This window comes from Anomaloglossus baeobatrachus, unplaced genomic scaffold, assembly GCF_048569485.1.
Source record: "Anomaloglossus baeobatrachus isolate aAnoBae1 unplaced genomic scaffold, aAnoBae1.hap1 Scaffold_213, whole genome shotgun sequence".
Taxonomy (NCBI): Eukaryota; Metazoa; Chordata; class Amphibia; order Anura; family Aromobatidae; genus Anomaloglossus; species Anomaloglossus baeobatrachus.
Window position 1 is genome coordinate 156,555 of NW_027441983.1, and position 25,336 is coordinate 181,890.

General features: G+C 47.5%; 18 non-coding genes and 2 pseudogenes across 18 annotated transcripts; all 20 read left to right on the forward strand.

Moving 5' to 3' along the window:
* Positions 1-24: 24 nt before the first annotated feature.
* On the forward strand, positions 25-208 carry LOC142261349 (U2 spliceosomal RNA). The gene has a single exon (XR_012729079.1). It is a non-coding gene; the product is annotated as a U2 spliceosomal RNA (small nuclear RNA).
* A 1,117-nt stretch (positions 209-1,325) lies between these two features.
* On the forward strand, positions 1,326-1,516 carry LOC142261394 (U2 spliceosomal RNA). Its single transcript, XR_012729106.1, has one exon. It is a non-coding gene; the product is annotated as a U2 spliceosomal RNA (small nuclear RNA).
* A 1,117-nt stretch (positions 1,517-2,633) lies between these two features.
* On the forward strand, positions 2,634-2,775 carry LOC142261365 (U2 spliceosomal RNA; annotated as a pseudogene).
* Positions 2,776-3,514: 739 nt separating this feature from the next.
* LOC142261336 (U2 spliceosomal RNA) lies at positions 3,515-3,712 on the forward strand. Its single transcript, XR_012729067.1, has one exon. It is a non-coding gene; the product is annotated as a U2 spliceosomal RNA (small nuclear RNA).
* A 1,117-nt stretch (positions 3,713-4,829) lies between these two features.
* Positions 4,830-5,020, forward strand: LOC142261395 (U2 spliceosomal RNA). Its single transcript, XR_012729107.1, has one exon. It is a non-coding gene; the product is annotated as a U2 spliceosomal RNA (small nuclear RNA).
* Positions 5,021-6,939: 1,919 nt separating this feature from the next.
* LOC142261330 (U2 spliceosomal RNA) lies at positions 6,940-7,133 on the forward strand. The gene has a single exon (XR_012729062.1). It is a non-coding gene; the product is annotated as a U2 spliceosomal RNA (small nuclear RNA).
* A 1,117-nt stretch (positions 7,134-8,250) lies between these two features.
* Positions 8,251-8,441, forward strand: LOC142261090 (U2 spliceosomal RNA). The gene has a single exon (XR_012728848.1). It is a non-coding gene; the product is annotated as a U2 spliceosomal RNA (small nuclear RNA).
* A 1,117-nt stretch (positions 8,442-9,558) lies between these two features.
* LOC142261091 (U2 spliceosomal RNA) lies at positions 9,559-9,749 on the forward strand. Its single transcript, XR_012728849.1, has one exon. It is a non-coding gene; the product is annotated as a U2 spliceosomal RNA (small nuclear RNA).
* A 1,117-nt stretch (positions 9,750-10,866) lies between these two features.
* On the forward strand, positions 10,867-11,057 carry LOC142261092 (U2 spliceosomal RNA). The gene has a single exon (XR_012728850.1). It is a non-coding gene; the product is annotated as a U2 spliceosomal RNA (small nuclear RNA).
* Positions 11,058-12,174: 1,117 nt separating this feature from the next.
* On the forward strand, positions 12,175-12,365 carry LOC142261290 (U2 spliceosomal RNA). Its single transcript, XR_012729028.1, has one exon. It is a non-coding gene; the product is annotated as a U2 spliceosomal RNA (small nuclear RNA).
* Positions 12,366-13,482: 1,117 nt separating this feature from the next.
* On the forward strand, positions 13,483-13,673 carry LOC142261094 (U2 spliceosomal RNA). Its single transcript, XR_012728851.1, has one exon. It is a non-coding gene; the product is annotated as a U2 spliceosomal RNA (small nuclear RNA).
* Positions 13,674-14,790: 1,117 nt separating this feature from the next.
* LOC142261095 (U2 spliceosomal RNA) lies at positions 14,791-14,981 on the forward strand. The gene has a single exon (XR_012728852.1). It is a non-coding gene; the product is annotated as a U2 spliceosomal RNA (small nuclear RNA).
* A 1,117-nt stretch (positions 14,982-16,098) lies between these two features.
* LOC142261277 (U2 spliceosomal RNA) lies at positions 16,099-16,289 on the forward strand. Its single transcript, XR_012729016.1, has one exon. It is a non-coding gene; the product is annotated as a U2 spliceosomal RNA (small nuclear RNA).
* A 1,336-nt stretch (positions 16,290-17,625) lies between these two features.
* LOC142261348 (U2 spliceosomal RNA) lies at positions 17,626-17,809 on the forward strand. Its single transcript, XR_012729078.1, has one exon. It is a non-coding gene; the product is annotated as a U2 spliceosomal RNA (small nuclear RNA).
* A 1,117-nt stretch (positions 17,810-18,926) lies between these two features.
* On the forward strand, positions 18,927-19,068 carry LOC142261367 (U2 spliceosomal RNA; annotated as a pseudogene).
* Positions 19,069-19,765: 697 nt separating this feature from the next.
* On the forward strand, positions 19,766-19,961 carry LOC142261329 (U2 spliceosomal RNA). Its single transcript, XR_012729061.1, has one exon. It is a non-coding gene; the product is annotated as a U2 spliceosomal RNA (small nuclear RNA).
* A 1,113-nt stretch (positions 19,962-21,074) lies between these two features.
* On the forward strand, positions 21,075-21,264 carry LOC142261297 (U2 spliceosomal RNA). Its single transcript, XR_012729035.1, has one exon. It is a non-coding gene; the product is annotated as a U2 spliceosomal RNA (small nuclear RNA).
* A 1,109-nt stretch (positions 21,265-22,373) lies between these two features.
* LOC142261097 (U2 spliceosomal RNA) lies at positions 22,374-22,564 on the forward strand. The gene has a single exon (XR_012728854.1). It is a non-coding gene; the product is annotated as a U2 spliceosomal RNA (small nuclear RNA).
* Positions 22,565-23,681: 1,117 nt separating this feature from the next.
* Positions 23,682-23,872, forward strand: LOC142261098 (U2 spliceosomal RNA). The gene has a single exon (XR_012728855.1). It is a non-coding gene; the product is annotated as a U2 spliceosomal RNA (small nuclear RNA).
* Positions 23,873-24,989: 1,117 nt separating this feature from the next.
* Positions 24,990-25,180, forward strand: LOC142261212 (U2 spliceosomal RNA). Its single transcript, XR_012728958.1, has one exon. It is a non-coding gene; the product is annotated as a U2 spliceosomal RNA (small nuclear RNA).
* Positions 25,181-25,336: the final 156 nt, after the last annotated feature.

Sequence of the window (25,336 nt, forward strand, 5' to 3'; positions counted from 1 at the left end):
TGGCCTGCTGGCCTTCGGGGCTACCTTGATTCAGAAAATTGCGGATGAAATCTCATCTGTTCTTATCAGTTTAATATCTGATACGTCCCCTATCTGGGGACCATATATTAAATGGATTTTTAGAACAGGGAGATGGAAAAAGAGCTTGCTCTGTCCACTCCACGCATTGACCTGGTATTGCAGTACCTCCAGGAACGGTGCACCCCTTCTTAACCCAGTTTCCAAAAGCAGAACTCGATTCACCTGATTCATATTAGCCCGATTAGCGAATTGAAATGAATTTTTATCTAACACACTTTTTACTTGCTTTATTCATCCAAATAGCAAACTCATCACCACTCAACTTCACCAACTCTGCTATGTCCCGTGCAGTATCTTGTTGTCAGTCTAATCTAGATCATGTGTAATTGAATGGAATAGATCCCTTTTGGACAAAGTGGAGTCAGATGCTGCAGTGACCACAGGTGTGAGAGGATCTACAATTGGCATCTGGTGTTATCTCTCTGCTTCCACTCCAAATAAAGTTACCTGTTGTTACCTGAACGTCAAATACTAAGAATGGGCGGCCTATGAAAGAATTAGTACTTTCATTAAGTATACTAAACCGGCTAATTGGGAATAGACAAACTGTAAAAAGCCCTCTGAGAAAGCCCCTCTCTAACCTTTGTTAGTAAGCTTTTCTGTAGCCTGCCTGTTGATGTATTTTCGGTTTGAACAGTGCACAACATGAAGAGACGGAACACTGGCGGCTTGTCACAATGCCCCCCGATGACATCACAATAGCGCTGCTGCCTAGAAAACAAGCTGCGCAGAAGAAGTTGTTCTTTGGGTGGGAGGGTGGGCTAGTGGAAGGAGGGGGCAATCTCTTTTTTTCCCGGGTGGTAGGGGGATGACAGGAGAAGGGAAGCGGGTGGTGAGAAAGGTACAGAGGGCAGGGTTTGGGGGCTGGGAAGGAAAGGGAAAAGATTAGGGTTTGGGGATGATGAAAGGGCTTTCTACGGGTAAGGATGGCAAAGGGTGGCAGTGACGGAAAGTCAGGCAACCTGTCCTGTCCGTCTTTTTGTATCGTGAATTGGAAAGACTGCAAGGGGGAGGGGAGTTGCTTGCGCCCTAAAGGAGGAGTTATTCAGATTCATTGCAGTGGGCGGCGGCTGCAAAACGCACCATTCTTCTTGTTTTTGCTCTGCAAAGCAGCCTTTTCAAGGGTTGGCTTGGGTGACAAAATGTCTTGTGTAGGCGTGGGTTTGTCTCCCTCTCGCTCTCTCTCCCTAAGATGTGTCCGGCATAGGCCAGGGTGCCACTCGAGGCCCAAACCAATTCTGGTTATCGCTTCTCGGCCTTTTGGCTAAGATCAAGTGTAGTATCTGTTCTTATCAGTTTAATATCTGATACGTCCCCTATCTGGGGACCATATATTAAATGGATTTTTAGAACAGGGAGATGGAAAAAGAGCTTGCTCTGTCCACTCCACGCATTGACCTGGTATTGCAGTACCTCCAGGAACGGTGCACCCCTTCTTAACCCAGTTTCCAAAAGCAGAACTCGATTCACCTGATTCATATTAGCCCGATTAGCGAATTGAAATGAATTTTTATCTAACACACTTTTTACTTGCTTTATTCATCCAAATAGCAAACTCATCACCACTCAACTTCACCAACTCTGCTATGTCCCGTGCAGTATCTTGTTGTCAGTCTAATCTAGATCATGTGTAATTGAATGGAATAGATCCCTTTTGGACAAAGTGGAGTCAGATGCTGCAGTGACCACAGGTGTGAGAGGATCTACAATTGGCATCTGGTGTTATCTCTCTGCTTCCACTCCAAATAAAGTTACCTGTTGTTACCTGAACGTCAAATACTAAGAATGGGCGGCCTATGAAAGAATTAGTACTTTCATTAAGTATACTAAACCGGCTAATTGGGAATAGACAAACTGTAAAAAGCCCTCTGAGAAAGCCCCTCTCTAACCTTTGTTAGTAAGCTTTTCTGTAGCCTGCCTGTTGATGTATTTTCGGTTTGAACAGTGCACAACATGAAGAGACGGAACACTGGCGGCTTGTCACAATGCCCCCCGATGACATCACAATAGCGCTGCTGCCTAGAAAACAAGCTGCGCAGAAGAAGTTGTTCTTTGGGTGGGAGGGTGGGCTAGTGGAAGGAGGGGGCAATCTCTTTTTTTCCCGGGTGGTAGGGGGATGACAGGAGAAGGGAAGCGGGTGGTGAGAAAGGTACAGAGGGCAGGGTTTGGGGGCTGGGAAGGAAAGGGAAAAGATTAGGGTTTGGGGATGATGAAAGGGCTTTCTACGGGTAAGGATGGCAAAGGGTGGCAGTGACGGAAAGTCAGGCAACCTGTCCTGTCCGTCTTTTTGTATCGTGAATTGGAAAGACTGCAAGGGGGAGGGGAGTTGCTTGCGCCTTAAAGGAGGAGTTATTCAGATTCATTGCAGTGGGCGGCGGCTGCAAAACGCACCATTCTTCTTGTTTTTGCTCTGCAAAGCAGCCTTTTCAAGGGTTGGCTTGGGTGACAAAATGTCTTGTGTAGGCGTGGGTTTGTCTCCCTCTCGCTCTCTCTCCCTAAGATGTGTCCGGCATAGGCCAGGGTGCCACTCGAGGCCCAAACCAATTCTGGTTATCGCTTCTCGGCCTTTTGGCTAAGATCAAGTGTAGTATCGTTCGAAAAGGTGGTTTAAGGCTCCGGCCACCTTAGTACAATGATGCAATGCACACTGGAAGGTTGCGCTTGTTAGTACTTTGGGAGGATAGTATATCCATCTAGAGGAAACCATGGCCCTACCAGGATCGAGGCTATTAGACTGAGTAAGTGTGGGGGCTATGGTGCAATGTGCCCCAGGATTGACGACCCTGGAGTGAGTCTGAGCTTGCTGGCTTGGGACCCCGGCGAGCCTTGGGCTCTGTAGCACACCGTACCTTGCCTTTTCATACTTTCTGAGCATATTGCTCTATCCCGGCCTTCTGGCTAGGAAAAGAAATTTTTATAATCATGGTCGGAGGTCCGTTCAGCTTTGGGCTGAGAAACCAACACCCGGTTGGAGGTCTGGGTCAGCTTTCGCTGAGAAACCAACACCCGGTTGGAGGTCCGGGTCAGCTTCGGCTGAGAAACCAACACCCGGTTGGAGGTCCGGGTCAGCTTCGGCTGAGAAACCAACACCCGGTTGGAGGTCCGGGTCAGCTTCGGCTGAGAAACCAACACCCGGTTGGAGGTCCGGTTAGCCTTGGGCTGAGAAACCAACACCGGTTGACGGTCCGGGCAGTTTCGGCTGCGAAACCAACAACTAGTAGCTCTCTACTCCACTTGGGTAAGATGCCTGGGTGGACGCTGGGAGCAACGACAAGGCTCAACCAGGCTTCGGCTTGGGGGAGCACCGAAGATCCCTGACCCTTGCTGTGGCCTTCTGGCTCGGAGGGACGGGGTTGATTTTTGGGGACCCTCTCCTCACGGAGGGGTCCACACGAATCCTAGCCTTTGCACTGTTTTTGGTGTGACTTTGGTCATGCATTTTTTGCGGTGCTTTGGAAAGCTTCATTAAATCAAAAAATCTGTTCTTATCAGTTTAATATCTGATACGTCCCCTATCTGGGGACCATATATTAAATGGATTTTTAGAACAGGGAGATGGAAAAAGAGCTTGCTCTGTCCACTCCACGCATTGACCTGGTATTGCAGTACCTCCAGGAACGGTGCACCCCTTCTTAACCCAGTTTCCAAAAGCAGAACTCGATTCACCTGATTCATATTAGCCCGATTAGCGAATTGAAATGAATTTTTATCTAACACACTTTTTACTTGCTTTATTCATCCAAATAGCAAACTCATCACCACTCAACTTCACCAACTCTGCTATGTCCCGTGCAGTATCTTGTTGTCAGTCTAATCTAGATCATGTGTAATTGAATGGAATAGATCCCTTTTGGACAAAGTGGAGTCAGATGCTGCAGTGACCACAGGTGTGAGAGGATCTACAATTGGCATCTGGTGTTATCTCTCTGCTTCCACTCCAAATAAAGTTACCTGTTGTTACCTGAACGTCAAATACTAAGAATGGGCGGCCTATGAAAGAATTAGTACTTTCATTAAGTATACTAAACCGGCTAATTGGGAATAGACAAACTGTAAAAAGCCCTCTGAGAAAGCCCCTCTCTAACCTTTGTTAGTAAGCTTTTCTGTAGCCTGCCTGTTGATGTATTTTCGGTTTGAACAGTGCACAACATGAAGAGACGGAACACTGGCGGCTTGTCACAATGCCCCCCGATGACATCACAATAGCGCTGCTGCCTAGAAAACAAGCTGCGCAGAAGAAGTTGTTCTTTGGGTGGGAGGGTGGGCTAGTGGAAGGAGGGGGCAATCTCTTTTTTTCCCGGGTGGTAGGGGGATGACAGGAGAAGGGAAGCGGGTGGTGAGAAAGGTACAGAGGGCAGGGTTTGGGGGCTGGGAAGGAAAGGGAAAAGATTAGGGTTTGGGGATGATGAAAGGGCTTTCTACGGGTAAGGATGGCAAAGGGTGGCAGTGACGGAAAGTCAGGCAACCTGTCCTGTCCGTCTTTTTGTATCGTGAATTGGAAAGACTGCAAGGGGGAGGGGAGTTGCTTGCGCCCTAAAGGAGGAGTTATTCAGATTCATTGCAGTGGGCGGCGGCTGCAAAACGCACCATTCTTCTTGTTTTTGCTCTGCAAAGCAGCCTTTTCAAGGGTTGGCTTGGGTGACAAAATGTCTTGTGTAGGCGTGGGTTTGTCTCCCTCTCGCTCTCTCTCCCTAAGATGTGTCCGGCATAGGCCAGGGTGCCACTCGAGGCCCAAACCAATTCTGGTTATCGCTTCTCGGCCTTTTGGCTAAGATCAAGTGTAGTATCTGTTCTTATCAGTTTAATATCTGATACGTCCCCTATCTGGGGACCATATATTAAATGGATTTTTAGAACAGGGAGATGGAAAAAGAGCTTGCTCTGTCCACTCCACGCATTGACCTGGTATTGCAGTACCTCCAGGAACGGTGCACCCCTTCTTAACCCAGTTTCCAAAAGCAGAACTCAATTCACCTGATTCATATTAGCCCGATTAGCGAATTGAAATGAATTTTTATCTAACACACTTTTTACTTGCTTTATTCATCCAAATAGCAAACTCATCACCACTCAACTTCACCAACTCTGCTATGTCCCGTGCAGTATCTTGTTGTCAGTCTAATCTAGATCATGTGTAATTGAATGGAATAGATCCCTTTTGGACAAAGTGGAGTCAGATGCTGCAGTGACCACAGGTGTGAGAGGATCTACAATTGGCATCTGGTGTTATCTCTCTGCTTCCACTCCAAATAAAGTTACCTGTTGTTACCTGAACGTCAAATACTAAGAATGGGCGGCCTATGAAAGAATTAGTACTTTCATTAAGTATACTAAACCGGCTAATTGGGAATAGACAAACTGTAAAAAGCCCTCTGAGAAAGCCCCTCTCTAACCTTTGTTAGTAAGCTTTTCTGTAGCCTGCCTGTTGATGTATTTTCGGTTTGAACAGTGCACAACATGAAGAGACGGAACACTGGCGGCTTGTCACAATGCCCCCCGATGACATCACAATAGCGCTGCTGCCTAGAAAACAAGCTGCGCAGAAGAAGTTGTTCTTTGGGTGGGAGGGTGGGCTAGTGGAAGGAGGGGGCAATCTCTTTTTTTCCCGGGTGGTAGGGGGATGACAGGAGAAGGGAAGCGGGTGGTGAGAAAGGTACAGAGGGCAGGGTTTGGGGGCTGGGAAGGAAAGGGAAAAGATTAGGGTTTGGGGATGATGAAAGGGCTTTCTACGGGTAAGGATGGCAAAGGGTGGCAGTGACGGAAAGTCAGGCAACCTGTCCTGTCCGTCTTTTTGTATCGTGAATTGGAAAGACTGCAAGGGGGAGGGGAGTTGCTTGCGCCCTAAAGGAGGAGTTATTCAGATTCATTGCAGTGGGCGGCGGCTGCAAAACGCACCATTCTTCTTGTTTTTGCTCTGCAAAGCAGCCTTTTCAAGGGTTGGCTTGGGTGACAAAATGTCTTGTGTAGGCGTGGGTTTGTCTCCCTCTCGCTCTCTCTCCCTAAGATGTGTCCGGCATAGGCCAGGGTGCCACTCGAGGCCCAAACCAATTCTGGTTATCGCTTCTCGGCCTTTTGGCTAAGATCAAGTGTAGTGTTGTTCGAAGAGGTGGTTTAAGCTCCAGGCCACCTTAGTACAATGATACAATGCACACTGGAAGGTTGCGCTTGCTAGTACTCTGGGTGGATAGTATATTCATCTAGAGGAAAACATGGCCCTACCAGGATCGAGGCTATTAGACTGAGTAAGGGTGGGGAGCTATGGTACAACGTGCCCCAGGACTGACGACCCTGGAGTGAGTCTGAGCTTGCTGGCTTGGGACCCCGGCAAGCCTTGGGCTCTGTAGCACACCGTACCTTGCCTTTTCATACTTTTTGAGCATATTACCCTATCCCGGCCTTCTGGCTAGGAAGGGAAATTTTTATAATCCCGGTCGGAGGTCTGGTCAGCTTTGGGCTGAGAAACTAACACCCGGTTGGAGGTCTGGGTCAGCTTCGGCTGAGAAACCAACACCCGGTTGGAGGTCTGGGTCAGCTTCGGCTGAGAAACCAACACCCGGTTGGAGGTCCGGTTAGCCTTGGGCTGAGAAACCAACACCGGTTGACGGTCCGGGCAGTTTCGGCTGCGAAACCAACAACTAGTAGCTCTCTACTCCACTTGGGTAAGATGCCTGGGTGGACGCTGGGAGCAACGACAAGGCTCAACCAGGCTTCGGCTTGGGGGAGCACCGAAGATCCCTGACCCTTGCTGTGGCCTTCTGGCTCGGAGGGACGGGGTTGATTTTTGGGGACCCTCTCCTCACGGTGGGGTCCACACGAATCCTAGCCTTTGCACTGTTTTTGGTGTGACTTCGGTCATGCATTTTTTGTGGTGCTTTGGAAAGCTTCATTAAATCAAAAAATCTGTTCTTATCAGTTTAATATCTGATACGTCCCCTATCTGGGGACCATATATTAAATGGATTTTTAGAACAGGGAGATGGAAAAAGAGCTTGCTCTGTCCACTCCACGCATTGACCTGGTATTGCAGTACCTCCAGGAACGGTGCACCCCTTCTTAACCCAGTTTCCAAAAGCAGAACTCGATTCACCTGATTCATATTAGCCCGATTAGCGAATTGAAATGAATTTTTATCTAACACACTTTTTACTTGCTTTATTCATCCAAATAGCAAACTCATCACCACTCAACTTCACCAACTCTGCTATGTCCCGTGCAGTATCTTGTTGTCAGTCTAATCTAGATCATGTGTAATTGAATGGAATAGATCCCTTTTGGACAAAGTGGAGTCAGATGCTGCAGTGACCACAGGTGTGAGAGGATCTACAATTGGCATCTGGTGTTATCTCTCTGCTTCCACTCCAAATAAAGTTACCTGTTGTTACCTGAACGTCAAATACTAAGAATGGGCGGCCTATGAAAGAATTAGTACTTTCATTAAGTATACTAAACCGGCTAATTGGGAATAGACAAACTGTAAAAAGCCCTCTGAGAAAGCCCCTCTCTAACCTTTGTTAGTAAGCTTTTCTGTAGCCTGCCTGTTGATGTATTTTCGGTTTGAACAGTGCACAACATGAAGAGACGGAACACTCGCGGCTTGTCACAATGCCCCCCGATGACATCACAATAGCGCTGCTGCCTAGAAAACAAGCTGCGCAGAAGAAGTTGTTCTTTGGGTGGGAGGGTGGGCTAGTGGAAGGAGGGGGCAATCTCTTTTTTTCCCGGGTGGTAGGGGGATGACAGGAGAAGGGAAGCGGGTGGTGAGAAAGGTACAGAGGGCAGGGTTTGGGGGCTGGGAAGGAAAGGGAAAAGATTAGGGTTTGGGGATGATGAAAGGGCTTTCTACGGGTAAGGATGGCAAAGGGTGGCAGTGACGGAAAGTCAGGCAACCTGTCCTGTCCGTCTTTTTGTATCGTGAATTGGAAAGACTGCAAGGGGGAGGGGAGTTGCTTGCGCCCTAAAGGAGGAGTTATTCAGATTCATTGCAGTGGGCGGCGGCTGCAAAACGCACCATTCTTCTTGTTTTTGCTCTGCAAAGCAGCCTTTTCAAGGGTTGGCTTGGGTGACAAAATGTCTTGTGTAGGCGTGGGTTTGTCTCCCTCTCGCTCTCTCTCCCTAAGATGTGTCCGGCATAGGCCAGGGTGCCACTCGAGGCCCAAACCAATTCTGGTTATCGCTTCTCGGCCTTTTGGCTAAGATCAAGTGTAGTATCTGTTCTTATCAGTTTAATATCTGATACGTCCCCTATCTGGGGACCATATATTAAATGGATTTTTAGAACAGGGAGATGGAAAAAGAGCTTGCTCTGTCCACTCCACGCATTGACCTGGTATTGCAGTACCTCCAGGAACGGTGCACCCCTTCTTAACCCAGTTTCCAAAAGCAGAACTCGATTCACCTGATTCATATTAGCCCGATTAGCGAATTGAAATGAATTTTTATCTAACACACTTTTTACTTGCTTTATTCATCCAAATAGCAAACTCATCACCACTCAACTTCACCAACTCTGCTATGTCCCGTGCAGTATCTTGTTGTCAGTCTAATCTAGATCATGTGTAATTGAATGGAATAGATCCCTTTTGGACAAAGTGGAGTCAGATGCTGCAGTGACCACAGGTGTGAGAGGATCTACAATTGGCATCTGGTGTTATCTCTCTGCTTCCACTCCAAATAAAGTTACCTGTTGTTACCTGAACGTCAAATACTAAGAATGGGCGGCCTATGAAAGAATTAGTACTTTCATTAAGTATACTAAACCGGCTAATTGGGAATAGACAAACTGTAAAAAGCCCTCTGAGAAAGCCCCTCTCTAACCTTTGTTAGTAAGCTTTTCTGTAGCCTGCCTGTTGATGTATTTTCGGTTTGAACAGTGCACAACATGAAGAGACGGAACACTGGCGGCTTGTCACAATGCCCCCCGATGACATCACAATAGCGCTGCTGCCTAGAAAACAAGCTGCGCAGAAGAAGTTGTTCTTTGGGTGGGAGGGTGGGCTAGTGGAAGGAGGGGGCAATCTCTTTTTTTCCCGGGTGGTAGGGGGATGACAGGAGAAGGGAAGCGGGTGGTGAGAAAGGTACAGAGGGCAGGGTTTGGGGGCTGGGAAGGAAAGGGAAAAGATTAGGGTTTGGGGATGATGAAAGGGCTTTCTACGGGTAAGGATGGCAAAGGGTGGCAGTGACGGAAAGTCAGGCAACCTGTCCTGTCCGTCTTTTTGTATCGTGAATTGGAAAGACTGCAAGGGGGAGGGGAGTTGCTTGCGCCCTAAAGGAGGAGTTATTCAGATTCATTGCAGTGGGCGGCGGCTGCAAAACGCACCATTCTTCTTGTTTTTGCTCTGCAAAGCAGCCTTTTCAAGGGTTGGCTTGGGTGACAAAATGTCTTGTGTAGGCGTGGGTTTGTCTCCCTCTCGCTCTCTCTCCCTAAGATGTGTCCGGCATAGGCCAGGGTGCCACTCGAGGCCCAAACCAATTCTGGTTATCGCTTCTCGGCCTTTTGGCTAAGATCAAGTGTAGTATCTGTTCTTATCAGTTTAATATCTGATACGTCCCCTATCTGGGGACCATATATTAAATGGATTTTTAGAACAGGGAGATGGAAAAAGAGCTTGCTCTGTCCACTCCACGCATTGACCTGGTATTGCAGTACCTCCAGGAACGGTGCACCCCTTCTTAACCCAGTTTCCAAAAGCAGAACTCGATTCACCTGATTCATATTAGCCCGATTAGCGAATTGAAATGAATTTTTATCTAACACACTTTTTACTTGCTTTATTCATCCAAATAGCAAACTCATCACCACTCAACTTCACCAACTCTGCTATGTCCCGTGCAGTATCTTGTTGTCAGTCTAATCTAGATCATGTGTAATTGAATGGAATAGATCCCTTTTGGACAAAGTGGAGTCAGATGCTGCAGTGACCACAGGTGTGAGAGGATCTACAATTGGCATCTGGTGTTATCTCTCTGCTTCCACTCCAAATAAAGTTACCTGTTGTTACCTGAACGTCAAATACTAAGAATGGGCGGCCTATGAAAGAATTAGTACTTTCATTAAGTATACTAAACCGGCTAATTGGGAATAGACAAACTGTAAAAAGCCCTCTGAGAAAGCCCCTCTCTAACCTTTGTTAGTAAGCTTTTCTGTAGCCTGCCTGTTGATGTATTTTCGGTTTGAACAGTGCACAACATGAAGAGACGGAACACTGGCGGCTTGTCACAATGCCCCCCGATGACATCACAATAGCGCTGCTGCCTAGAAAACAAGCTGCGCAGAAGAAGTTGTTCTTTGGGTGGGAGGGTGGGCTAGTGGAAGGAGGGGGCAATCTCTTTTTTTCCCGGGTGGTAGGGGGATGACAGGAGAAGGGAAGCGGGTGGTGAGAAAGGTACAGAGGGCAGGGTTTGGGGGCTGGGAAGGAAAGGGAAAAGATTAGGGTTTGGGGATGATGAAAGGGCTTTCTACGGGTAAGGATGGCAAAGGGTGGCAGTGACGGAAAGTCAGGCAACCTGTCCTGTCCGTCTTTTTGTATCGTGAATTGGAAAGACTGCAAGGGGGAGGGGAGTTGCTTGCGCCCTAAAGGAGGAGTTATTCAGATTCATTGCAGTGGGCGGCGGCTGCAAAACGCACCATTCTTCTTGTTTTTGCTCTGCAAAGCAGCCTTTTCAAGGGTTGGCTTGGGTGACAAAATGTCTTGTGTAGGCGTGGGTTTGTCTCCCTCTCGCTCTCTCTCCCTAAGATGTGTCCGGCATAGGCCAGGGTGCCACTCGAGGCCCAAACCAATTCTGGTTATCGCTTCTCGGCCTTTTGGCTAAGATCAAGTGTAGTATCTGTTCTTATCAGTTTAATATCTGATACGTCCCCTATCTGGGGACCATATATTAAATGGATTTTTAGAACAGGGAGATGGAAAAAGAGCTTGCTCTGTCCACTCCACGCATTGACCTGGTATTGCAGTACCTCCAGGAACGGTGCACCCCTTCTTAACCCAGTTTCCAAAAGCAGAACTCGATTCACCTGATTCATATTAGCCCGATTAGCGAATTGAAATGAATTTTTATCTAACACACTTTTTACTTGCTTTATTCATCCAAATAGCAAACTCATCACCACTCAACTTCACCAACTCTGCTATGTCCCGTGCAGTATCTTGTTGTCAGTCTAATCTAGATCATGTGTAATTGAATGGAATAGATCCCTTTTGGACAAAGTGGAGTCAGATGCTGCAGTGACCACAGGTGTGAGAGGATCTACAATTGGCATCTGGTGTTATCTCTCTGCTTCCACTCCAAATAAAGTTACCTGTTGTTACCTGAACGTCAAATACTAAGAATGGGCGGCCTATGAAAGAATTAGTACTTTCATTAAGTATACTAAACCGGCTAATTGGGAATAGACAAACTGTAAAAAGCCCTCTGAGAAAGCCCCTCTCTAACCTTTGTTAGTAAGCTTTTCTGTAGCCTGCCTGTTGATGTATTTTCGGTTTGAACAGTGCACAACATGAAGAGACGGAACACTGGCGGCTTGTCACAATGCCCCCCGATGACATCACAATAGCGCTGCTGCCTAGAAAACAAGCTGCGCAGAAGAAGTTGTTCTTTGGGTGGGAGGGTGGGCTAGTGGAAGGAGGGGGCAATCTCTTTTTTTCCCGGGTGGTAGGGGGATGACAGGAGAAGGGAAGCGGGTGGTGAGAAAGGTACAGAGGGCAGGGTTTGGGGGCTGGGAAGGAAAGGGAAAAGATTAGGGTTTGGGGATGATGAAAGGGCTTTCTACGGGTAAGGATGGCAAAGGGTGGCAGTGACGGAAAGTCAGGCAACCTGTCCTGTCCGTCTTTTTGTATCGTGAATTGGAAAGACTGCAAGGGGGAGGGGAGTTGCTTGCGCCCTAAAGGAGGAGTTATTCAGATTCATTGCAGTGGGCGGCGGCTGCAAAACGCACCATTCTTCTTGTTTTTGCTCTGCAAAGCAGCCTTTTCAAGGGTTGGCTTGGGTGACAAAATGTCTTGTGTAGGCGTGGGTTTGTCTCCCTCTCGCTCTCTCTCCCTAAGATGTGTCCGGCATAGGCCAGGGTGCCACTCGAGGCCCAAACCAATTCTGGTTATCGCTTCTCGGCCTTTTGGCTAAGATCAAGTGTAGTATCTATTCTTATCAGTTTAATATCTGATACGTCCCCTATCTGGGGACCATATATTAAATGGATTTTTAGAACAGGGAGATGGAAAAAGAGCTTGCTCTGTCCACTCCACGCATTGACCTGGTATTGCAGTACCTCCAGGAACGGTGCACCCCTTCTTAACCCAGTTTCCAAAAGCAGAACTCGATTCACCTGATTCATATTAGCCCGATTAGCGAATTGAAATGAATTTTTATCTAACACACTTTTTACTTGCTTTATTCATCCAAATAGCAAACTCATCACCACTCAACTTCACCAACTCTGCTATGTCCCGTGCAGTATCTTGTTGTCAGTCTAATCTAGATCATGTGTAATTGAATGGAATAGATCCCTTTTGGACAAAGTGGAGTCAGATGCTGCAGTGACCACAGGTGTGAGAGGATCTACAATTGGCATCTGGTGTTATCTCTCTGCTTCCACTCCAAATAAAGTTACCTGTTGTTACCTGAACGTCAAATACTAAGAATGGGCGGCCTATGAAAGAATTAGTACTTTCATTAAGTATACTAAACCGGCTAATTGGGAATAGACAAACTGTAAAAAGCCCTCTGAGAAAGCCCCTCTCTAACCTTTGTTAGTAAGCTTTTCTGTAGCCTGCCTGTTGATGTATTTTCGGTTTGAACAGTGCACAACATGAAGAGACGGAACACTGGCGGCTTGTCACAATGCCCCCCGATGACATCACAATAGCGCTGCTGCCTAGAAAACAAGCTGCGCAGAAGAAGTTGTTCTTTGGGTGGGAGGGTGGGCTAGTGGAAGGAGGGGGCAATCTCTTTTTTTCCCGGGTGGTAGGGGGATGACAGGAGAAGGGAAGCGGGTGGTGAGAAAGGTACAGAGGGCAGGGTTTGGGGGCTGGGAAGGAAAGGGAAAAGATTAGGGTTTGGGGATGATGAAAGGGCTTTCTACGGGTAAGGATGGCAAAGGGTGGCAGTGACGGAAAGTCAGGCAACCTGTCCTGTCCGTCTTTTTGTATCGTGAATTGGAAAGACTGCAAGGGGGAGGGGAGTTGCTTGCGCCCTAAAGGAGGAGTTATTCAGATTCATTGCAGTGGGCGGCGGCTGCAAAACGCACCATTCTTCTTGTTTTTGCTCTGCAAAGCAGCCTTTTCAAGGGTTGGCTTGGGTGACAAAATGTCTTGTGTAGGCGTGGGTTTGTCTCCCTCTCGCTCTCTCTCCCTAAGATGTGTCCGGCATAGGCCAGGGTGCCACTCGAGGCCCAAACCAATTCTGGTTATCGCTTCTCGGCCTTTTGGCTAAGATCAAGTGTAGTATCTGTTCTTATCAGTTTAATATCTGATACGTCCCCTATCTGGGGACCATATATTAAATGGATTTTTAGAACAGGGAGATGGAAAAAGAGCTTGCTCTGTCCACTCCACGCATTGACCTGGTATTGCAGTACCTCCAGGAACGGTGCACCCCTTCTTAACCCAGTTTCCAAAAGCAGAACTCGATTCACCTGATTCATATTAGCCCGATTAGCGAATTGAAATGAATTTTTATCTAACACACTTTTTACTTGCTTTATTCATCCAAATAGCAAACTCATCACCACTCAACTTCACCAACTCTGCTATGTCCCGTGCAGTATCTTGTTGTCAGTCTAATCTAGATCATGTGTAATTGAATGGAATAGATCCCTTTTGGACAAAGTGGAGTCAGATGCTGCAGTGACCACAGGTGTGAGAGGATCTACAATTGGCATCTGGTGTTATCTCTCTGCTTCCACTCCAAATAAAGTTACCTGTTGTTACCTGAACGTCAAATACTAAGAATGGGCGGCCTATGAAAGAATTAGTACTTTCATTAAGTATACTAAACCGGCTAATTGGGAATAGACAAACTGTAAAAAGCCCTCTGAGAAAGCCCCTCTCTAACCTTTGTTAGTAAGCTTTTCTGTAGCCTGCCTGTTGATGTATTTTCGGTTTGAACAGTGCACAACATGAAGAGACGGAACACTGGCGGCTTGTCACAATGCCCCCCGATGACATCACAATAGCGCTGCTGCCTAGAAAACAAGCTGCGCAGAAGAAGTTGTTCTTTGGGTGGGAGGGTGGGCTAGTGGAAGGAGGGGGCAATCTCTTTTTTTCCCGGGTGGTAGGGGGATGACAGGAGAAGGGAAGCGGGTGGTGAGAAAGGTACAGAGGGCAGGGTTTGGGGGCTGGGAAGGAAAGGGAAAAGATTAGGGTTTGGGGATGATGAAAGGGCTTTCTACGGGTAAGGATGGCAAAGGGTGGCAGTGACGGAAAGTCAGGCAACCTGTCCTGTCCGTCTTTTTGTATCGTGAATTGGAAAGACTGCAAGGGGGAGGGGAGTTGCTTGCGCCCTAAAGGAGGAGTTATTCAGATTCATTGCAGTGGGCGGCGGCTGCAAAACGCACCATTCTTCTTGTTTTTGCTCTGCAAAGCAGCCTTTTCAAGGGTTGGCTTGGGTGACAAAATGTCTTGTGTAGGCGTGGGTTTGTCTCCCTCTCGCTCTCTCTCCCTAAGATGTGTCCGGCATAGGCCAGGGTGCCACTCGAGGCCCAAACCAATTCTGGTTATCGCTTCTCGGCCTTTTGGCTAAGATCAAGTGTAGTATCTGTTCTTATCAGTTTAATATCTGATACGTCCCCTATCTGGGGACCATATATTAAATGGATTTTTAGAACAGGGAGATGGAAAAAGAGCTTGCTCTGTCCACTCCACGCATTGACCTGGTATTGCAGTACCTCCAGGAACGGTGCACCCCTTCTTAACCCAGTTTCCAAAAGCAGAACTCGATTCACCTGATTCATATTAGCCCGATTAGCGAATTGAAATGAATTTTTATCTAACACACTTTTTACTTGCTTTATTCATCCAAATAGCAAACTCATCACCACTCAACTTCACCAACTCTGCTATGTCCCGTGCAGTATCTTGTTGTCAGTCTAATCTAGATCATGTGTAATTGAATGGAATAGATCCCTTTTGGACAAAGTGGAGTCAGATGCTGCAGTGACCACAGGTGTGAGAGGATCTACAATTGGCATCTGGTGTTATCTCTCTGCTTCCACTCCAAATAAAGTTACCTGTTGTTACCTGAACGTCAAATACTAAGAATGGGCGGCCTATGAAAGAATTAGTACTTTCATTAAGTATACTAAACCGGCTAATTGGGAATAGACAAACTGTAAAAAGCCCTCTGAGAAAGCCCCTCTCTAACCTTTGTTAGTAAGCTTTTCTGTAGCCTGCCTGTTGATGTATTTTCGGTTTGAACAGTGCACAACATGAAGAGACGGAACACTGGCGGCTTGTCACAATGCCCCCCGATGACATCACAATAGCGCTGCTGCCTAGAAAACAAGCTGCGCAGAAGAAGTTGTTCTTTGGGTGGGAGGGTGGGCTAGTGGAAGGAGGGGGCAATCTCTTTTTTTCCCGGGTGGTAGGGGGATGACAGGAGAAGGGAAGCGGGTGGTGAGAAAGGTACAGAGGGCAGGGTTTGGGGGCTGGGAAGGAAAGGGAAAAGATTAGGGTTTGGGGATGATGAAAGGGCTTTCTACGGGTAAGGATGGCAAAGGGTGGCAGTGACGGAAAGTCAGGCAACCTGTCCTGTCCGTCTTTTTGTATCGTGAATTGGAAAGACTGCAAGGGGGAGGGGAGTTGCTTGCGCCCTAAAGGAGGAGTTATTCAGATTCATTGCAGTGGGCGGCGGCTGCAAAACGCACCATTCTTCTTGTTTTTGCTCTGCAAAGCAGCCTTTTCAAGGGTTGGCTTGGGTGACAAAATGTCTTGTGTAGGCGTGGGTTTGTCTCCCTCTCGCTCTCTCTCCCTAAGATGTGTCCGGCATAGGCCAGGGTGCCACTCGAGGCCCAAACCAATTCTGGTTATCGCTTCTCGGCCTTTTGGCTAAGATCAAGTGTAGTATCTGTTCTTATCAGTTTAATATCTGATACGTCCCCTATCTGGGGACCATATATTAAATGGATTTTTAGAACAGGGAGATGGAAAAAGAGCTTGCTCTCTCCACTCCACGCATTGACCTGGTATTGCAGTACCTCCAGGAACGGTGCACCCCTTCTTAACCCAGTTTCCAAAAGCAGAACTCGATTCACCTGATTCATATTAGCCCGATTAGCGAATTGAAATGAATTTTTATCTAACACACTTTTTACTTGCTTTATTCATCCAAATAGCAAACTCATCACCACTCAACTTCACCAACTCTGCTATGTCCCGTGCAGTATCTTGTTGTCAGTCTAATCTAGATCATGTGTAATTGAATGGAATAGATCCCTTTTGGACAAAGTGGAGTCAGATGCTGCAGTGACCACAGGTGTGAGAGGATCTACAATTGGCATCTGGTGTTATCTCTCTGCTTCCACTCCAAATAAAGTTACCTGTTGTTACCTGAACGTCAAATACTAAGAATGGGCGGCCTATGAAAGAATTAGTACTTTCATTAAGTATACTAAACCGGCTAATTGGGAATAGACAAACTGTAAAAAGCCCTCTGAGAAAGCCCCTCTCTAACCTTTGTTAGTAAGCTTTTCTGTAGCCTGCCTGTTGATGTATTTTCGGTTTGAACAGTGCACAACATGAAGAGACGGAACACTGGCGGCTTGTCACAATGCCCCCCGATGACATCACAATAGCGCTGCTGCCTAGAAAACAAGCTGCGCAGAAGAAGTTGTTCTTTGGGTGGGAGGGTGGGCTAGTGGAAGGAGGGGGCAATCTCTTTTTTTCCCGGGTGGTAGGGGGATGACAGGAGAAGGGAAGCGGGTGGTGAGAAAGGTACAGAGGGCAGGGTTTGGGGGCTGGGAAGGAAAGGGAAAAGATTAGGGTTTGGGGATGATGAAAGGGCTTTCTACGGGTAAGGATGGCAAAGGGTGGCAGTGACGGAAAGTCAGGCAACCTGTCCTGTCCGTCTTTTTGTATCGTGAATTGGAAAGACTGCAAGGGGGAGGGGAGTTGCTTGCGCCCTAAAGGAGGAGTTATTCAGATTCATTGCAGTGGGCGGCGGCTGCAAAACGCACCATTCTTCTTGTTTTTGCTCTGCAAAGCAGCCTTTTCAAGGGTTGGCTTGGGTGACAAAATGTCTTGTGTAGGCGTGGGTTTGTCTCCCTCTCGCTCTCTCTCCCTAAGATGTGTCCGGCATAGGCCAGGGTGCCACTCGAGGCCCAAACCAATTCTGGTTATCGCTTCTCGGCCTTTTGGCTAAGATCAAGTGTAGTCCCTTCATTGGGTTTGCCTTGGTCTTGGCTGGGAGGGGCCCGGGCTTGCACAACCGCCGGCCTCGGGGATTGTTGCGCCTTTTGGTGCTTACGTCCCCTTGTGGCTGGTGGTTCCTGGGCTCGGGAGGCGATCACCCAGGCACTGCGCTTTTGTGTGGTGGCCTGCTGGCCTTCGGGGCTACCTTGATTCTGACAATTGCGGATGAAATCTCATCTGTTCTTATCAGTTTAATATCTGATACGTCCCCTATCTGGGGACCATATATTAAATGGATTTTTAGAACAGGGAGATGGAAAAAGAGCTTGCTCTGTCCACTCCACGCATTGACCTGGTATTGCAGTACCTCCAGGAACGGTGCACCCCTTCTTAACCCAGTTTCCAAAAGCAGATCTCGATTCACCTGATTCATATTAGCCCGATTAGCGAATTGAAATGAATTTTTATCTAACACACTTTTTACTTGCTTTATTCATCCAAATAGCAAACTCATCACCACTCAACTTCACCAACTCTGCTATGTCCCGTGCAGTATCTTGTTGTCAGTCTAATCTAGATCATGTGTAATTGAATGGAATAGATCCCTTTTGGACAAAGTGGAGTCAGATGCTGCAGTGACCACAGGTGTGAGAGGATCTACAATTGGCATCTGGTGTTATCTCTCTGCTTCCACTCCAAATAAAGTTACCTGTTGTTACCTGAACGTCAAATACTAAGAATGGGCGGCCTATGAAAGAATTAGTACTTTCATTAAGTATACTAAACCGGCTAATTGGGAATAGACAAACTGTAAAAAGCCCTCTGAGAAAGCCCCTCTCTAACCTTTGTTAGTAAGCTTTTCTGTAGCCTGCCTGTTGATGTATTTTCGGTTTGAACAGTGCACAACATGAAGAGACGGAACACTGGCGGCTTGTCACAATGCCCCCCGATGACATCACAATAGCGCTGCTGCCTAGAAAACAAGCTGCGCAGAAGAAGTTGTTCTTTGGGTGGGAGGGTGGGCTAGTGGAAGGAGGGGGCAATCTCTTTTTTTCCCGGGTGGTAGGGGGATGACAGGAGAAGGGAAGCGGGTGGTGAGAAAGGTACAGAGGGCAGGGTTTGGGGGCTGGGAAGGAAAGGGAAAAGATTAGGGTTTGGGGATGATGAAAGGGCTTTCTACGGGTAAGGATGGCAAAGGGTGGCAGTGACGGAAAGTCAGGCAACCTGTCCTGTCCGTCTTTTTGTATCGTGAATTGGAAAGACTGCAAGGGGGAGGGGAGTTGCTTGCGCCCTAAAGGAGGAGTTATTCAGATTCATTGCAGTGGGCGGCGGCTGCAAAACGCACCATTCTTCTTGTTTTTGCTCTGCAAAGCAGCCTTTTCAAGGGTTGGCTTGGGTGACAAAATGTCTTGTGTAGGCGTGGGTTTGTCTCCCTCTCGCTCTCTCTCCCTAAGATGTGTCCGGCATAGGCCAGGGTGCCACTCGAGGCCCAAACCAATTCTGGTTATCGCTTCTCGGCCTTTTGGCTAAGATCAAGTGTAGTATCGTTCGAAAAGGTGGTTTAAGGCTCCGGCCACCTTAGTACAATGATGCAATGCACACTGGAAGGTTGCGCTTGTTAGTACTTTGGGAGGATAGTATATCCATCTAGAGGAAACCATGGCCCTACCAGGATCGAGGCTATTAGACTGAGTAAGTGTGGGGGTTATGGTGCAATGTGCCCCAGGAATGGACACCCTGGAGGGAGTCTGAACTTGCTAGGTTGGGACCCTGGTAAGCCTCAGACTCTGTCGCACGCCGCGCCTTGCCTATTCATACTTTCCAAGCATATTGCCCTATCCCGGCCTTCTGGCTAAGAAGGGAAATTTTTATAATCCCGGTCGGAAGTCCGGTCAGCTTTGGGCTGAGAAACCAACACCCGGTTGGAGGTCCGGGTCAGCTTTGGCTGAGAAACCAACACCCGGTTGGAGGTCCGGTTAGCCTTGGGCTGAGAAACCAACACCCGGTTGGAGGTCCGGTCAGCCTTGGGCTGAGAAACCAACACCCGGTTGGAGGTCCGGTCAGCCTTGGGCTGAGAAACCAACACCGGTTGACGGTCCGGGCAGTCTCGGCTGCGAAACCAACGACTAGTAGCTCCCTACTCCACTTGGGTAAGATGCCTCGGTGGACGCTGGGAGCAACAACAAGGCTCAACCAGGCTTCGGCTTGGGGGAGCACCGAAGATCCCTGACCCTCGCTGTGGCCTTCTGGCTCGGAGGGACGGGGTTGATTTTTGGGGATCCTCTTCTCACGGAGGGGTCCACACGAATCCTAGCCTTTGCACTGTTTTTGGTGTGACTTCGGTCATGCATTTTTGCGGTGCTTTGGAAAGCTTCATTAAATCAAAAATCTGTTCTTATCAGTTTAATATCTGATATGTCCCCTATCTGGGGACCATATATTAAATGGATTTTTAGAACAGGGAGATGGAAAAAGAGCTTGCTCTGTCCACTCCACGCATTGACCTGGTATTGCAGTACCTCCAGGAACGGTGCACCCCTTCTTAACCCAGTTTCCAAAAGCAGAACTCGATTCACCTGATTCATATTAGCCCGATTAGCGAATTGAAATGAATTTTTATCTAACACACTTTTTACTTGCTTTATTCATCCAAATAGCAAACTCATCACCACTCAACTTCACCAACTCTGCTATGTCCCGTGCAGTATCTTGTTGTCAGTCTAATCTAGATCATGTGTAATTGAATGGAATAGATCCCTTTTGGACAAAGTGGAGTCAGATGCTGCAGTGACCACAGGTGTGAGAGGATCTACAATTGGCATCTGGTGTTATCTCTCTGCTTCCACTCCAAATAAAGTTACCTGTTGTTACCTGAACGTCAAATACTAAGAATGGGCGGCCTATGAAAGAATTAGTACTTTCATTAAGTATACTAAACCGGCTAATTGGGAATAGACAAACTGTAAAAAGCCCTCTGAGAAAGCCCCTCTCTAACCTTTGTTAGTAAGCTTTTCTGTAGCCTGCCTGTTGATGTATTTTCGGTTTGAACAGTGCACAACATGAAGAGACGGAACACTGGCGGCTTGTCACAATGCCCCCCGATGACATCACAATAGCGCTGCTGCCTAGAAAACAAGCTGCGCAGAAGAAGTTGTTCTTTGGGTGGGAGGGTGGGCTAGTGGAAGGAGGGGGCAATCTCTTTTTTTCCCGGGTGGTAGGGGGATGACAGGAGAAGGGAAGCGGGTGGTGAGAAAGGTACAGAGGGCAGGGTTTGGGGGCTGGGAAGGAAAGGGAAAAGATTAGGGTTTGGGGATGATGAAAGGGCTTTCTACGGGTAAGGATGGCAAAGGGTGGCAGTGACGGAAAGTCAGGCAACCTGTCCTGTCCGTCTTTTTGTAGCGTGAATTGGAAAGACTGCAAGGGGGAGGGGAGTTGCTTGCGCCTAAAGGAGGAGTTATTCAGATTCATTGCAGTGGGCGGCGGCTGCAAAACGCACCATTCTTCTTGTTTTTGCTCTGCAAAGCAGCCTTTTCAAGGGTTGGCTTGGGTGACAAAATGTCTTGTGTAGGCGTGGTTTGTCTCCCTCTCGCTCTCTCTCCTAAGATGTGTCCGGCATAGGCAGGGTGCCACTCGAGGCCCAAACCAATTCTGGTTATCGCTTCTCGGCCTTTTGGCTAAGATCAAGTGTCAGTATCGTTCTTATCAGTTTAATATCTGATACGTCCCCTATCTGGGGGACCATATATTAAATGATTTTTAGAACAGGGAGATGGAAAAAGAGCTTGCTCTGTCCACTCCACGCATTGACCTGTATTGCAGTACCTCCAGGAACGGTGCACCCCTTCTTAACCCAGTTTCCAAAAGCAGAACTCGATTCACCTGATTCATATAGCCCGATTAGCGAATTGAAATGAATTTTTATCTAACACACTTTTTACTTGCTTTATTCATCCAAATAGCAAACTCATCACACTCAACTCACCACCTCTGCTATGTCCCGTGCAGTTATTCTTGTTGTCAGTCTAATCTAGATCATGTGTAATTGAATGGAATAGATCCCTTTGGACAAAGTGGAGTCAGATGCTGCAGTGACACAGGTGTGCAGAGGATCTACAATTGGCATCTGGTGTTATCTCTCTGCTTCCACTCAAATAAAGTTACCTGTTGTTACCTGAACGTCAAATACTAAGAATGGGCGGCCTATGAAAGAATTAGTACTTTCATTAAGTATACTGAAACCGGCTAATTGGGAATAGACAAACTGTAAAAAGCCCTCTGAGAAAGCCCCTCTCTACCTTGTTAGTAAGCTTTTCTGTAGCCTGCCTGTTATGTATTTTCGGTTTGAACAGTGCACAACATGAAGAGACGGAACACTGGCGGCTTGTCACAATGCCCCCCGATGACATCACAATAGCGCTGCTGCCTAGAAAACAAGCTGCGCAGAAGAAGTTGTTCTTGGGTGGGAGGGGTGGGCTAGTGGAAGGAGGGGGCAATCTCTTTTTCCCGGGTGGTAGGGGGATGACAGGAGAAGGGAAGCGGGTGGTGAGAAAGGTACAGAGGGCAGGGTTTGGGGGCTGGAAGGAAAGGGAAAAGATTAGGGTTTGGGGATGATGAAAGGGCTTTCTACGGGTAAGGATGGCAAAGGGTGGCAGTGACGGAAAGTCAGGCAACCTGTCCTGTCCGTCTTTTTGTATCGTGAATTGGAAAGACTGCAAGGGGGAGGGGAGTTGCTTGCGCCCTAAAGGAGGAGTTATTCAGATTCATTGCAGTGGGCGGCGGCTGCAAAACGCACCATTCTTCTTGTTTTTGCTCTGCAAAGCAGCCTTTTCAAGGGTTGGCTTGGGTGACAAAATGTCTTGTGTAGGCGTGGGTTTGTCTCCCTCTCGCTCTCTCTCCCTAAGATGTGTCCGGCATAGGCCAGGGTGCCACTCGAGGCCCAAACCAATTCTGGTTATCGCTTCTCGGCCTTTTGGCTAAGATCAAGTGTAGTATCTGTTCTTATCAGTTTAATATCTGATACGTCCCCTATCTGGGGACCATATATTAAATGGATTTTTAGAACAGGGAGATGGAAAAAGAGCTTGCTCTGTCCACTCCACGCATTGACCTGGTATTGCAGTACCTCCAGGAACGGTGCACCCCTTCTTAACCCAGTTTCCAAAAGCAGAACTCGATTCACCTGATTCATATTAGCCCGATTAGCGAATTGAAATGAATTTTTATCTAACACACTTTTTACTTGCTTTATTCATCCAAATAGCAAACTCATCACCACTCAACTTCACCAACTCTGCTATGTCCCGTGCAGTATCTTGTTGTCAGTCTAATCTAGATCATGTGTAATTGAATGGAATAGATCCCTTTTGGACAAAGTGGAGTCAGATGCTGCAGTGACCACAGGTGTGAGAGGATCTACAATTGGCATCTGGTGTTATCTCTCTGCTTCCACTCCAAATAAAGTTACCTGTTGTTACCTGAACGTCAAATACTAAGAATGGGCGGCCTATGAAAGAATTAGTACTTTCATTAAGTATACTAAACCGGCTAATTGGGAATAGACAAACTGTAAAAAGCCCTCTGAGAAAGCCCCTCTCTAACCTTTGTTAGTAAGCTTTTCTGTAGCCTGCCTGTTGATGTATTTTCGGTTTGAACAGTGCACAACATGAAGAGACGGAACACTGGCGGCTTGTCACAATGCCCCCCGATGACATCACAATAGCGCTGCTGCCTAGAAAACAAGCTGCGCAGAAGAAGTTGTTCTTTGGGTGGGAGGGTGGGCTAGTGGAAGGAGGGGGCAATCTCTTTTTTTCCCGGGTGGTAGGGGGATGACAGGAGAAGGGAAGCGGGTGGTGAGAAAGGTACAGAGGGCAGGGTTTGGGGGCTGGGAAGGAAAGGGAAAAGATTAGGGTTTGGGGATGATGAAAGGGCTTTCTACGGGTAAGGATGGCAAAGGGTGGCAGTGACGGAAAGTCAGGCAACCTGTCCTGTCCGTCTTTTTGTATCGTGAATTGGAAAGACTGCAAGGGGGAGGGGAGTTGCTTGCGCCCTAAAGGAGGAGTTATTCAGATTCATTGCAGTGGGCGGCGGCTGCAAAACGCACCATTCTTCTTGTTTTTGCTCTGCAAAGCAGCCTTTTCAAGGGTTGGCTTGGGTGACAAAATGTCTTGTGTAGGCGTGGGTTTGTCTCCCTCTCGCTCTCTCTCCCTAAGATGTGTCCGGCATAGGCCAGGGTGCCACTCGAGGCCCAAACCAATTCTGGTTATCGCTTCTCGGCCTTTTGGCTAAGATCAAGTGTAGTATCTGTTCTTATCAGTTTAATATCTGATACGTCCCCTATCTGGGGACCATATATTAAATGGATTTTTAGAACAGGGAGATGGAAAAAGAGCTTGCTCTGTCCACTCCACGCATTGACCTGGTATTGCAGTACCTCCAGGAACGGTGCACCCCTTCTTAACCCAGTTTCCAAAAGCAGAACTCGATTCACCTGATTCATATTAGCCCGATTAGCGAATTGAAATGAATTTTTATCTAACACACTTTTTACTTGCTTTATTCATCCAAATAGCAAACTCATCACCACTCAACTTCACCAACTCTGCTATGTCCCGTGCAGTATCTTGTTGTCAGTCTAATCTAGATCATGTGTAATTGAATGGAATAGATCCCTTTTGGACAAAGTGGAGTCAGATGCTGCAGTGACCACAGGTGTGAGAGGATCTACAATTGGCATCTGGTGTTATCTCTCTGCTTCCACTCCAAATAAAGTTACCTGTTGTTACCTGAACGTCAAATACTAAGAATGGGCGGCCTATGAAAGAATTAGTACTTTCATTAAGTATACTAAACCGGCTAATTGGGAATAGACAAACTGTAAAAAGCCCTCTGAGAAAGCCCCTCTCTAACCTTTGTTAGTAAGCTTTTCTGTAGCCTGCCTGTTGATGTATTTTCGGTTTGAACAGTGCACAACATGAAGAGACGGAACACTGGCGGCTTGTCACAATGCCCCCCGATGACATCACAATAGCGCTGCTGCCTAGAAAACAAGCTGCGCAGAAGAAGTTGTTCTTTGGGTGGGAGGGTGGGCTAGTGGAAGGAGGGGGCAATCTCTTTTTTTCCCGGGTGGTAGGGGGATGACAGGAGAAGGGAAGCGGGTGGTGAGAAAGGTACAGAGGGCAGGGTTTGGGGGCTGGGAAGGAAAGGGAAAAGATTAGGGTTTGGGGATGATGAAAGGGCTTTCTACGGGTAAGGATGGCAAAGGGTGGCAGTGACGGAAAGTCAGGCAACCTGTCCTGTCCGTCTTTTTGTATCGTGAATTGGAAAGACTGCAAGGGGGAGGGGAGTTGCTTGCGCCCTAAAGGAGGAGTTATTCAGATTCATTGCAGTGGGCGGCGGCTGCAAAACGCACCATTCTTCTTGTTTTTGCTCTGCAAAGCAGCCTTTTCAAGGGTTGGCTTGGGTGACAAAATGTCTTGTGTAGGCGTGGGTTTGTCTCCCTCTCGCTCTCTCTCCCTAAGATGTGTCCGGCATAGGCCAGGGTGCCACTCGAGGCCCAAACCAATTCTGGTTATCGCTTCTCGGCCTTTTGGCTAAGATCAAGTGTAGTATCTGTTCTTATCAGTTTAATATCTGATATGTCCCCTATCTGGGGACCATATATTAAATGGATTTTTAGAACAGGGAGATGGAAAAAGAGCTTGCTCTGTCCACTCCACGCATTGACCTGGTATTGCAGTACCTCCAGGAACGGTGCACCCCTTCTTAACCCAGTTTCCAAAAGCAGAACTCGATTCACCTGATTCATATTAGCCCGATTAGCGAATTGAAATGAATTTTTATCTAACACACTTTTTACTTGCTTTATTCATCCAAATAGCAAACTCATCACCACTCAACTTCACCAACTCTGCTATGTC